The sequence below is a fragment of the Dreissena polymorpha genome, chromosome 3 (assembly GCF_020536995.1).
Source record: "Dreissena polymorpha isolate Duluth1 chromosome 3, UMN_Dpol_1.0, whole genome shotgun sequence".
Lineage (NCBI taxonomy): Eukaryota > Metazoa > Mollusca > Bivalvia > Myida > Dreissenidae > Dreissena > Dreissena polymorpha.
In genome coordinates, this window is record NC_068357.1 from 14,538,958 (window position 1) to 14,553,850 (window position 14,893).

Genomic DNA, 14,893 nt, shown 5'->3' on the forward strand with positions numbered 1-14,893 from the left:
TTAAAAAAATATAATTTTCAATCATGCATTTATATATGCTTGCTTGTTTAGCTTCGGGATTTGTTGTTACAGCCCATTGCTGTATACATGTTCCCTATAATAGTTAACATAATATAACAAGCAAACTAACCGCGACAAAGCCCCTGAAATTATTGATTGATAGTGACTTGTTTTTTTACGCACAACTGATTCACAGTCGATCCCATCCTCAGTGCCTTGGGACCGTTAAACGCATTGTGTAAACAATTACTGGTAGGGTAACATTCAGCGCTTTTAGAAACAGGGACCTGGACACCATATTGCAACAAGCCTTGTCATATACCAAAATGATCGGCATACCTTGACGTTTTTCAGACCACCGGCATAAATTGGCGTAAATCGTGGCGAGCTGAGAAATCCAAGATGGCCGCCATTTCTTGTAATATTGGGTAATGATAAGAAGATGTTCATATTTTTTCACGTACATTTGATACAATTAAATTGCTTGTGAATATTATTCGTGTCTTGATATGGTATAACGGGTATTGTGATGAAGTTTATAGTGATTATAGACTGTTCAGCAAAAGCTAGTTTTACAATCGAAAATGTCATAGTAAAAAAACGACAAAGATTGGGTTGATTCACAGTTCGAGAGTTTTTCTTATTGCTACCGCAAGCATTGCGACAAGGAAAAAAGATTTTCAAAGTGTGCAGTAATGCATATAATTAAACAAGTACACCATAGGGCTGGGTCAATTTTAAACCAAGCGAGATGATTTTAACAAAGTTATTACAGGGCCAGTATACGATGATAAACAGCAAATAAATCCCTGCCCTAACGAGAGAAAACTTTTTAAATATGTAAGTATTATAATATTCATCATTTAGCGTGGCCGGTTCTTACCCGAGGGACGATATTTAAAAAAAAATGGTAGAGGACCACAATAAAATGCTAAAAACCAAACTTCTTGGCCTTGCGGTTTCAGAGAAGCCATGTTTTAAGTGTTTGCCCCATACATATAAAGCAAGTAACCCTCAAAGAGGGGCAAATTTTCACCCCAGGTTATTTAAAAAAAAAACTTTAAAAACTTCGGTCGAACAGAACGATTAACAAGAGTGACTTCTAAATAATCCCTCCCTTAACTACTTTCACCTTAAGTCGTATTTTGGAACGGATAGAATCACTTTCGTATTCAGTTGAAATATCAGGAGTACAATAGTTCTGATTGTTTCATGATGATTTAACAGAACATTTGACTTCTAGATTGTTCAAAGTTTCACCCGCATGAAGAAAACACGTCTAAGCCCACTGGTACTTTTATTTTTCAGTAGACCTGAACCCTTTTCAAACTCGGCTGATATACCATTTAAAAAGCGTTCGTAGCAAGTTTAATGATGATTTGGTAAACATGTTACTTCGAGAATGTTAAGAAATGTTTCATTTAATTTTACATGGTAACCAAGTTTGTTAATGCAGTTTTGTAATTTACCCAATTGTCATTTAGACCAATCTTCTTACAAAGTTTAATATAAATTGGAAATAGATATAATCTCTAGTGTTAACAATTTATATTTTGATACGGACCATGTAGGAACGTTTATTAAAAATGTGCAAAATGTAATCACAAAAGCTCACTGTTAGTAAGTTGTGCTCATTAGATCTTATAATGACTCTTGCTAGGTACATCTTTGTAAGATATGACAGAGCACTGTGAACAGGGTTTTTATTTAAAAAATTTGTGAACAGATCGGGGTCCTTTGCGTTCCAAGTCGTTTCAATAAAACTGGTTAATGGGATTTCATTTTTTTGCTTACATAAACTATAGACAATCCCAGAAATCGATTACTTCCGAATTACCGCCCCTACCGCCGCCATCTTGGTACTGAAGAACAATGCCGGGACCTATATGTTTGTATAGCTTTCCTGAAAAATGAATCGAAGTGACGCGAATTTCTTAAATATATTTGAAGATTTAGATGGTTTCTGTTATCGATACAGAAATTATAGTACAGTTCGTATTTTTTAAATAAATAGTTGTATCAGGTCCATCTTAATTATTTAAGGGTCATAAAACCATAGCGAAGATCTACGACTCTGATAAAACTCAGCATGAATTTGGCCTTTATTGTCACTTTTAATCCACCATTGGGACATCGTCTCCCACTGAGGGAATGCTTACGTTCCTCAATCGCAGATGGTGTTTCTTATACCATTAATTAATTTTATTAAATTGACAATCCGTTATTACCGAAGAAAAACATCACTTCGTTCGTGTTTTAATAGTTCATTTTAAATCTTAACTGTATAGTGAACATTTAAGAAAGAAATTAATACGTTGACGGAATGTAGCGAACATATTGGGACTATTTAAGTTAACGTATGACTACATATGTGTCATGTTGAGCATTTTTATCGTAAATTTAGATTGTATTAAGAAATTAAATAAAGCAAGCAAACAATTAAGTAAATATTTAGAACAAGACCAACACAGTTTGTTCAGGCTACAGACTTCGATTCTAACATTTGAATGGTATTTAAATGATAAAATAAAAATAAAGTTTTAAGCAAAAGCAGATATTCACTTTTCAATTAAAAAACTGCCATGTTCTGACATTTACACATTTTCGCATATCAATGTCCCTGGACTAGTACTTTTAAAATCACAAAAATGTTTTCCGGCTATAGTTTTTTGTCTGAAAGCGATTTTTAAAATATATTAATAAAAAAAAAAATTATACTAAACCATATACTTTTTAATAAAAAAAGTTTGCCACTACATGAAATCTTACAGATTTAAGTTTTAGTCACCAATTTTATTTCGGCTAGAGCTTTTAAATTACCTTAAAAATGATACTTCAATAAGAAATATTATAAAAGAATTAATAAATCTTTTAAAAAACAAAAATATGTACTATTCAATAAAAAGGCTGTCTCGGTATTGAATCATATACATTTTTTTAATGATTATATCTGGAACTATATACATTTTTTATAAATATAATGTTTTAATCAAAGGCAGATATCTGATTTTCAAAGACATTGTATATCTCGGTAATAAGTCTTAAAAAATTTCGCTAATTAACATCTCCGGAAATATTAACTTTAAAAATTATAAAGTTTACTTCAGACTTTATATGCGGAAATAATCTTTATAATCAAAATAAAATTCAATAAAGAAATAATTGTGTTTAAAGCAAACGGCACAGCTGAAAGTATTTATGTTAAAAAATACAGAAATTCGGCCTTAAACATTACGTGAAGAATTTGACAGGTAACATGTCACCCATGTAGAACGCTGTGATCTGTCAAATTCTTCAGTACCAAGATGGCGGCGGGGGTCACGTGATAGCCAATATGGCGGCGGTCAATTAATCGATTCTGGGATTGTCTATACAATTGACAATAAAAGTTGTTTCATCATTATATACAATTATAAGTATAAACAATGCATCTTCTGAAAACAAGCGTGTAGACCAGACAGGGGTTTTCATGTGATAAATGAAAAATGCTATTCAAGTGCATAGTCACAATGATGGTATTGTTCTGGTTTTGTATATGCTTCCGAAATCACTTAGTTTTTGATTGAACACTTCTCACTATCAATAGACCAGCTGTCTATAATCTTCCTTGTTAAGAGGAACTCTGACAGTTTTCAAGCAGTGGTTGAAGTGTGCGGTTATGACTTGGTATTAAAAACTTCCTTCTGCAGTATGTAGAAGGTGAATATGAAAATATTAAAATTTTAATGTGACAATAAAAACATGCAACTTAAGGTTTTTATAGACAGTGTTCGACAATGACTATTTCTGAGTAAGATATTTTTAACAGACATTCTGATTTTGCAAAACGAAGAGATTTTTTTATAATTCAAAGATGATTTGAAGGAGTCCGAAGGACATCTTTGACACCAAAACAAGGAGTCCGAGTCTCATTCCCACGAGTCTCGGACCACCGGACTCCCGTTAGTGTCGAACACCGATTGATGATTGTTCACCGATACCTGATTCATAAACTTGACATTATTAAAATTCTTTTCAGTATAATCGTAGTAGTTGTTTTTAATCGCACCAAGTCATAAAAAGATAAACAATTATAAAATAACATTCGGGTGACGATTTAACATTGATATACAAATGTATACACTGTTTTCCTTATTAACTAACAATTTTCGATCTGGGTCCACATCTTAAAATCGTATATCAACAAGACTTGTTTCTTGGCTTGCAATTATTGCATCCGAATAATAAGAGCACTGTTCCTGCAATATCATGCGTTATATTTCGATGTCTGCTTATCACGGCATTCATGTTAAAGTGTATTCGAGTGTATACGTTACCACTTGACATTTACCTATAAAATTGTTGTTTTTCTTAGGAAATAATCGATTTATTCAAGAATATTTGTATAAAGTGTTCTATTGATTGCTGGCTGTTTAAAAAATGGGGGATATATTATTCGTACATTCAAAACAAAACAAAACACAAGAGAACACATTTAACATAAAAAAAACAGAATTTTTGCTGAGGTCACCGCAATAAGTCAATACGAAACAACGGGGGTTTCAACAAGATTAAAGACATGCCTTACAACAATTCAATTATTAAACAATCAAAGACAGCATCAATTTAAATTAATTTCGAATTAATAACATCATTGGTTCCTATTAACTAGTGAAACGCTATTATAATTTTCTGAAGTACAATGAAATGAACTTAATACAACTGCAGCTACATCCCTTCAAGTTTACAAGATTTCACAAAACATAATTAGTCTCCATGTAATCGAAGTGCATATCAGGAATAAGTTGTTATGCTGGGGTCTATTGTCCTACAATGATATGGTGTATAATTATTTTAAAATAAGCAAAATCAAAAACGTAACATCACATAGGACTAAAATGCTTCATTAAAGCCTTCGTTAAACTGAATATGTCCTATTAGCTATTACTATTTATAAAAAATATATTACGCGTTGGTTTTTCCAACATGGATACCAATCTTATTGTAGTTCTAATAAGAACCTTGTTTTCAGTATGCTTTTATACGGAATACCGTTAGGGCAATCGTGGTTACTCATTAAAATCCAGAGGGCGAGAATGCGACGACAGTGCGAAAATACGATGGCGACAGTGCGAAAGTACGATGGCGACAATGCGATAGTCATATCGTACTGTCGCCATTATATCATCGCATTGTCGCCATCGTATTGTCGTACTGTCGTCATCGTATTGTCGCATTGACACCATCGTACTATCGCGTTCTCGCATTGTCGCCATCGTACTATCGCACAGTCGCCATCTTATTGTCACACTGTCGTCATCGTATTGTCGCACTGTCGTCATCGTATTATTGCACTATCGCATTGTCGCCATCGTACTATCGCAGTGTCGCCATCGTATTGTCGCACTGTCGTCATCGCACTGTCGCATTGTCGTCATCGTACTATCGCGTTCTTGCATTTTCGCCATCGTACTATCGCATGGTCGCCATCGTATTGTCGAACTGTCGTCATCGTATTGTCGCATTGTCGCCATCGTACTATCGCGTTCTCACATTCTCGCCCTCTGGATTTTAATGTGTATCCATGATGAACCTAACGGTATTCCGCACTTTTACAAGTATCATCTTTTAATTAGCCTTTATACAAAAGATGCGATTCAAATGTGGTTTGAGAAACATTCATGTTTTAATACGAACTTAAATTGAAATGATATTCTAGTTTTTGAAGATATAAAACCGCATCATACAGGAATAATGAAACTCCGGAAACCTTATCATGAGAGAATTTCTTAGTTACACCCACTGGACATTTATTTTAGTCAAGTTACCAGTTGGTAAAGCAATACAGAACAATACAGTACTATGCATACAATACAGTACAATACCATACATACATTTCAATACAATACATATCAATACAATACATATCAATACAATACAGTACAATACATACAATATAATACATACCATACAATACAATACATACAATACATACAATACAAACCATGCAATACGATACAATACAATACATACAATACATACATACAATACATACAATGCATACGATACATAAAATACATACAATACGATACAATACATACTATACATACAATACAATACATACAATACATACAATGCATACAATACAATGCATGCAATACAATACATACAATACATACAATATAATACATACAATATATACAATATAATACATACAATACAAACCATGCAATACCATACAATACAATACATACAATACAAACCATGAAATGCCATACAATACATACAATACAATACATACAATGCAAACCATGCAATACCATACAATACAATACATACATACATACAATACATACAATGCATACGATTCATAAAATACATACTATACATACAATACGATACAATACAATACATACAATACAATACATACAATACATACAATACAATACATACAAGACATACAATATATACAATACATACATACAATACATACAATACATATGATACATACAATACAATGCAATACAACACGTCATAACACAACAATTATTAAAGCTGACATTTATCTTTAAACTGTAAATGCAAAGCCTTTGGGTTTAAACCGATTGAAAGGCATGCAAATCCTCCTAGTTAGCTCAGAAGCAATAATCAACAAAACACAGGCACGATTAAATAAAGTAAATACAAATGTTAATTAAATAACTTATTGTTTTTAAGATTTGAGGTGATAAGCATCATCAAGAACTAAGAGCCATATTATCGTAATTTTTCTCTGTAATGAACAGTCTGCATCACATTCGAAGGGACAATCCAAACTTGTTTTCATAGTGTGGAGCTATATGCAAATACTCAGTATTACATTTTATACGATAAAATATATAGTGGCTTAACTCTTCTGTATAAATGTGCTGTCAGGAAGCCTTCATATCTTCATGTTCACTCCTAGTGCTCATTATATGACCTTTACAGCCTTCTTTTAGACTTTGTCCCCCTGGCCACAATTTTCACCGCCTGTACTCGGGTAAAGCGCGAGAATGAAGTTCAGTAGCATCATTTTTGCTTCCAAATTCTTTTAATTTAGACGTCCAGGGATAGTTAAGGTAACATGATCGGAAGGTCCGTGTATATTACCGTCCCTTCGTTTTTCGTATTGCATTCGACAAAACGAAACACAGACATCAACTATTATTAGTTCATACTACGATTTCCTTTTCACCGAAACACAAAAATGGACTTCATTATATCTGTTTCGGTTGCGCTTATTAATAAACAAAACACATTTCTTATTTCCCTGTTCTAATTTCATTTCATTCTTTATTCTAAGAAAATCAATGTTTCAAAAATGAAACGAAGTGTTTGGTCCCCTTTATCGTTCTTGATTTGATAAAACGGTAAACAAACAAGAGCTGTCACTATAGGATGTTATATGCCCCCGAAAAACGCTTTTTTTGAAACCTAAACGCAGATTTCAAAACCTAAACGCGAACCCTAAGTTCACGGTCAATGTAAAAGATTTGTATGCGTAAGGAAAGGCCTTGTCCATATACTACGGAATATCGTTAGGGCCATTGTGGTCGCATTGTCATCGTACTATCGCGTTCTCGCATTCTCGCCATCGTATTGTCGCACTGTCGTCATCGTATTGTCGCATTTTCGTCATCGTACTCTCGCGATCTCGCATTCTCGCCCTCTGGATTTAATGTGCAACCACGAAGGTCCTAACGGTATTCCGTATTATACACATGCATACCAAATATGAAGGTTACATCTGAAGCGACATAGAAGTTATGAGCATTTTTCGAAACCTAAACGCATATTTCGAAACCTAAACGCAGACCCTAAGTTGAACTTCAAGGTGAAAGGGGTAAAAATGTGTGTGCGTATGGAAAGGCCTTGTCCATATACACATGCATACCAAATATATAGGTTACAACTGAAGCGACATAGAAGTTATGAGCATTTTTCGAAACCTTAACGCATATTTCGAAACCTAAACGCGGACCCTAAGTTGAAGTTCAAGGAGAAAGGGGTAAACATTTGTGTGCGTATGGAAAGGCCTTGTCCATATACACATGCATACCAAATATAAAGGTTACATCTGAAGCGACATAGACGTTATGAGCATTTAAAAAAAAGTGTGACGGACAGACAGACGGACGGACAGACGGACGGACAGTGCGATCACTATATGCCCACCTTCGGGGGCATAAAAACGAATGGCGCTGCGCTGTTGTCATGTAGAGATAACTTATCAATGGCTTTTTTTTCGCGTATTTCTCTCCCTTTCATTATAATAAATCACTAATTTTCGTCAGTGTGGCTTCTTGCGGGCCTTGTGGATTGGTAAGGTGTATTATAATTTATTCTAATTAGTTCGAGAGTAAAAAAATATTAAATTTAACAATTGTAAACTTATTGTAAAAAAATTGTAAAAATATTGCAAAAATATTGTAAAATTGTAAATATTGTACAAGTTAAGAAGGAAGTTGTGACGTCACGTATATATGACGTCACAACATTTAATACAACCTGGTTTGTCACGTGACTACTATTACATTCAACAAATCACGGAGATTTGTCAAGGGAGTTTAGCTCTAAAACAAGATTTATAACCAAACATCTTATACCTTACAGTTTTGCGCTTGAAGAGAAAAATGAACTTTCATAATATTAATAAATGTGCTTAATTAATAAGTACTTAATCAACATATTAAATGTTCCGGAAATAGCGCTCAAGATTAGGTAAATACTAGCAAAATAGTTATCTTCCAGTGATATTATAACGCCTCTTAAAAATTGCATTTTAAAACGTTACGTAACATAAAAAAAGACGAACATTATGCTTCAAGTCTAAAGAAACAGCTGCATGATTCCATGACTCAATGATATTTTCATGTTTAGTTCCTCAATTATTGCAAAGTATATTTTCTTTGAACGGAAAACAAGAATTTACGTCAATAGCTTTCATGTTGCGCTGGTAGACGTCAAGTAACGGAGACGTGGCCGACCAGATACTCTCTTGCCTGTAGCAAGCTCACCGTACATTACGTCCTTGTAGATTCGGCGGTTTTCAATCCGATGCATATCGTTATTGGTCAGGCGGTCGCTCCATGACATTCCATGTACGCGTCGGAGACAGCGAAAACGGAGCGCGCTTAGTCTTTTTTCCTAGGACGAGTGTACACACGTTCTAAGTTTTGCTGGCGTATATACCGGTATAGACCAGTGGGCCTAAAAACAATTGCTCTTTTGGTCTGCCTCTTTCCGAAGACTTTCATGGAAGTGTTGTGTACTGTCGCTGATGTGATCCCATAGCTCTTCGGCTGTGCCATTAGGAGGCTCTATGTGGAATACCTCTGAAAGGGCTTGGGTAAACTGCACCACCTTGTCAGGGAAGGCGGTCTTGCTCACATCAATACGAGGTTCGCCCTCAGGCCCGTAGCGATGAACCTTCTATGGCTTTAGCCTCATCTTGCAGCCAGCGAGTGGTCAGTGTCTCATTCAGCACTTTGGATGGTGCGGGCAAGGAGGACACAGATCGCCTGGTAACGATCAGGTCAAGCTGGTGTCAGTGTTTGGAACGACGGTTTCTCTAAGATACTTAATGCTTCGGTTTGGTCTGGAAGACGGAGTTGGTGATGCTGAGGTGATGGTATGAGCATAGCCCCAGGAGTCGCTGCACATTCTAATTCATCTTTCCAACTCCAAATTTTCTAAGACATGGGGACCAAGAGTTGTATTCGGTGCCTGCTCTAGCATTTAGGTCACCCAGCAGTGCCAGGTAAACTTCTTGGGAAATCATGTTGATAAGCGAGTGTTGATGGCTGTAGCACTCGTGCTTGGAATCCTTGGTGGAACTGAGTGTTGGTGCATGTATACTGATCAGATTGTCTGACTTATATGTGGTTTGGAGACGGAGTCTTTTCGTTCTTTGTTGGCATGTTTCTATCATCCCTAGCAGAGAATTCATGACAACAAAACCGACATCATACTCTCTGGTGTCCTCAGCACTCTTCCCTTGCCAGAAGAAAGAAAAGTAATTTTCTCTTAGGTTTCCAGAATCAGCAAGCCGCGTCTCCTGCAGTGTAGCGATGTCGACCTGGACTCTCACACGTTCATAGTTGATAACCGATGTCTTTCGTGAATCACTGATAGAACAGAACAGCACAGTTTATTAAGTAAATCAAGGCATCCGACCCATAATACATAACACAATAACATAATATAAAACTATTTCAATCGGGAGGTCATTCGATAATGGAGTCAGTGTTCTTACATTCCAGGTGTCCAGTTTAATGGAATGAGTTAACATTTTTGTTGTAAATTGTATTGCATTGTGCACTAATCGCAATCCACGTGTCAGGTATTTGAGTACCCAGAGCCTGTATGCACCCAGCAAGGTTGGCGGACTGTGGTGGGACAGCACCTAACTGACTGGGGGCTACCCTGCATAAGGGGTGGGGGCGGTAGCTGTCCAATTATATATGGTGATTTCTCCCACCGTCGGAAGCGGCACCTGGCGCCAATCTCACGCAAATGGAGCGGATGGCTTATAACATGTAACTGCTGCTCCCCGTGTTTTGTCGACGCTATGCAGCGAAGCTGGAGTGACCTCTCCAGGGCGCAAGACTGGACAGAGTGGTATGGAGTACAGCTGTAGCCCATGCAGCAGTCCCCCCTCTCCACGCAAGCTGGTAAGTCGAAGGGAAAGGGGAAGACAATTCATCTTGGCACCAACAACGTCGCAGGAGTTACCGGAGTGAATTGTTTGACAAGGTCAAACCGCCTTAGAGACTCTGGCTCCGGATTTGAAGTAGGGGTTGACTTCCTTAGCCTTTTATTAACCAAAACCTGACATGGGAGGTTGCAGGACCGTAACCCTGGCAGGACGACTGAATGGGTACTCGCATTATCTAAGGTGCTCCCCTTGACTAGTGGCAGAGCAAGAATGTCTTACTTTCCCGTAAAGGTGACTTCCATTTCAACTGCCCCTGGGTTGGCCGTTGAAACGTCTATGTGTTCATCCGCCCCTTGTCAGCTCTTATTCTTCGTGCTGCTCGGTTACCCAGATACCCTCGTAACCAAGGAGTCCGAATTATCGTGATACCATAGTGGGAGAGCCGGTTTAGTCGCCGACAGCCCGACCATGGAACAGGTTAAATGCATAAGTATATGAAAAGCATGTTAAACAGTTGCGTTATAACTTTATTAAACTAAGGCAATATGATGATATTCTCATGGTGTGGACATTTTTTAAACAAAACTACAACAGCACACAACATACATCATCTATAAATATTGACAGACTTACTAATAATTTCTATGAATTTTTTTTAACATGTTTGCCTCTGTGTTGTCGTTGGTTGGAAACATTAGGTATGCATTGACTTTCATTAATCTTGTATGAATTGTAAGCATATTTTTCTCTGTGTTTAAAGCCTTTGTCATAAATTTTGCTGTCTCATTTTCAGTATTTCCTACAAATCACGAATATTTACAATGTTTAAACCTTTCGTGCATTTCGTGAAAATGCATTTAAAACAAAGTTCAGACGACTGGATCACAATTTAAACAAAATTTATAGTTATAAACAGTATGCAAAATATGTAGATTCTGAATTGTAGCACTTTTTTCGCTCTCGGTCATCCGTACATTACTCATGTTTTTCACGTTCGTCAAATGATCTGCATTGTAATCAATATATTTCCGTTTAACCTTTACAAGTTGCTTTGAGTTCTTTACCGTTACTTCAGATTTAAACAAATCTGGATTCCCGTGCTGATTTTTTTAAATATATGTTATTACATAGAACATCAAGTTTTGCTGCATAATATACTTATTTTGTTATGCAATAGTTTTGTTTTTAGGCCAGGCTTACGTTACTACGTCGGTTTCACCAGTTTCCTAAACGAGTATAATTAAATTAAAACAAACATAGCAAGTTACATGAGTAAGAAAAACAATTTCCAAGATCAGAATAAAAATCAATAACACAAATTGTGGTTTTTAAAAAGTAAAATGGCCGTTTTTGACAGTTTTTAATGCAAAAAGGCAGTTTTTAACAATGTAAAACGGCTGTTTTTTGTAAAAATTTATTGGACATGTTAAAAAGTGTGAAATGTGTGTGACAATGTTAAATGGTGATCCCATTATTTTCTCTAAAAAGGAAAAAAACTTGCAACATTTATAGGCTTTGATGCAGGATGAGCCAATCATTTATTGCAGAATAACCCCAGATGTCACTCTGTATCAGATGACGATTTATTGCAGAGTCTTCTTACGGACGATTCCGGAGATAGTTGATGTATCACGATTGCCCATGATGTATTGCAGAATAACCCCATGGTTTATTGCAGAATGTTTAACATGATTTATCGCTGATTTCCTTTATTGTCAACAGAAAACAGGTTGCGGGTGGTGGTAGAATGAGATTTTATTAAAGATTTTTAATGATACTGTAATTGAATTGTAAACCTCTTTAAATCCATATAATTTCATTTAGGTTGACCAAAACGTATCTGCACGTCAGTTTAATAAGGCAAATAGGAAATAATTGCTTGTATTGATGTATGACAAGCATTGAAAAATAATGATAACAATTGTCTATTTAGTAGCATGCAAGCACTATGCCGCCATGTATGGAGTAGGAGATAACAAAGCACATTGATGTATTCTTATACACTGTAGTTGATGACTAAAATATAAATGTCAGTCAATAACTAATACTTTGCATAGCATATTGTGCGTGGGGATTGTTTAAAATTGTATATTAGGTGTCCACTTTGCATCATTTAGAAAACCGTCTTTAACGTGATGGGTTTTCATCGAAAAATACTTCTTCAAGTACATAGTCACAATAATGGTATTGTTAGCTTGAGTATATCCTTCAGAAATCACTCAGTGCCAGATGAACATTTCTAATTATGAATAGACTTACCAACCTAAAATCTTCCTTGTTAAGGAGAACACTCCTAGTTATTAACAAGTGGTTTAAGTGTGCATGCGTGCACCACTTAAACAACGTCTTCAAAACCTCCTCCTCTAGTCTGAAAGTGAAATTCATGGTTTGAATGTGATTCGTAAGACAGGCTCTTGAACATTAACCCATTTATGCCTAGCGTCTAGACAAAAGGCCTTGGCAAACAGCGTAGACCCAGATGCGGCGTCTCATCAGGGTCTGCGCTGTTTGCTTAAAGGAATTTCAGACTCTTGAACATTAATCACAAGTTCCAGTTTGTGTCTTTTAAAAGTCAAAATATTTCATCACGTAGACTTGATCGTTAGAGTCGCGTTCTGAGAAAACTGGGCATAATGCTTGTGTGTAAAGTGTCGTCCCAGATTAGCCTTTGCAGTCCGCACAGGTTAATCAGGGACGACACTTTCCGCTTTTATGACATTTTTCGTTTAAATGAAGTCTCTTCTAAGCAAAATTCCAATTTAGGCGGGAAGAGTCGTCCCAGATTAGCCTGTGCGGACATCACAGGCTAATCTGGGACGACACTTTACGCACATGCATTATGCCCAGTTTTCTCAGAACACGACTCATTATTATCAGATGACGACTGAATTTTGGGCAGATGAGTACATGGATAAATATACCTGAAGTAAACCATGCAGGAAAAGTTCACTCAGTACCGCGCTCGAATCCACGACCGTTGGAACACTACCAAAAGGATCTACCAACTTAGCTATCTTACCCATGCATACTTTACTACTCCCTTTGAACTTAAAACCAACACCCATACACACCTGTTTTTTACATCTGACAAAATTTATGTAAACCCAGTGCAAAAACTGTCCCCAGGCTAGTGATTTAAATATACATTACAGTAAATACTGATTGCGAAGAATGCTATATTTTGGATGCTCAAACGTGCTTTTTATCACAATATGATCAGGCTCCCTTAAAGCTGTTAGTGTTTCTAAATTGTTTGTTGTAAGTACATGTACTACTTAAAAGTACCCTGGATACTCTTCTCTATTCTACAATGTACCCCGGGTACGGAAATGCGCTTAAGGTATCCGCCCATACTTAAGGGTACTTTTATGTATATTTTATTGTCTCAATTTGTCGTTTGTCTGCTCCGGTACTACTTTTAAGTACCCCATGTATTATTTAGTATACTATAATGACCCCGAGCACTTTAAATACAGTTAAAGGCACCTGTCCATATTTCAGGGTAATTTTAAGTATATTACCGCACCTCGGGTACTTTGAAGTATACTAAAGAGTATTCGGGGAAATTTTTACGAAGCAACTGAGCAGACGATGACCAATCAAGCGTTATTAGATGAGCATTACCGTATTAGATCCAGCTTGATTCAGCTTGATCTAGCTATGCTGGTTCCAGTCAAATCTTTGCGCGGAGGTTGAGTTTAGGTCATAATATACTAAATAGCTTTCCTATATAATTCAATGTAAAAGCGACAACTTTAAGCGTAAATAAATGCAGAATTTTTCACAAAGAAACCCCCATAACCATACCTTTTCTTAAAGGCCATTCTAAGGGGAATCGATTTATGCAATAAAAAAGATATAGCATGTTCAAACCCAGAAAGAACTCGACGCAAATCAAAATCGACTGTTTCTGCATCTTTGTTTCCGGACGTTTCATAGTGTAATGTAACATTTTTCAGTGCAATGCTTTACCATTGTGTACACACCAGTCTTACTAGTGACGTCACCATCTATGTATAGAATGATGCTTTGCTAAGTCTATTAGTTTATCATATTTCAGGGATTCAGTAGTGAACACCTATTCATGCCCTACCACTATCTCCAAACGATATTAAAACCCGAAAAACAGTCTAAAGTGTAAAACATGCCTTTGAGTCAACTATGATTTTTTTTCGAGAGTATAACCCTACACGAAACTTTTATTTAGTATACTGTAACCTCATACATGAAACATTT

General features: G+C 36.2%; 2 protein-coding genes across 2 annotated transcripts in view; one reads left to right on the plus strand and one right to left on the minus strand.

The window, feature by feature from the left end:
- The window catches only part of LOC127873085 (uncharacterized), a 309,934-nt gene that overhangs the window by 65,990 nt on the left and 229,051 nt on the right, over positions 1 to 14,893 (minus strand). The window lies entirely within an intron of this gene.
- LOC127873077 (galactose mutarotase-like) overlaps positions 1 to 14,893 on the plus strand; it is a 320,608-nt gene that overhangs the window by 28,216 nt on the left and 277,499 nt on the right. The gene's annotated exons all lie outside the window — the stretch shown is intronic.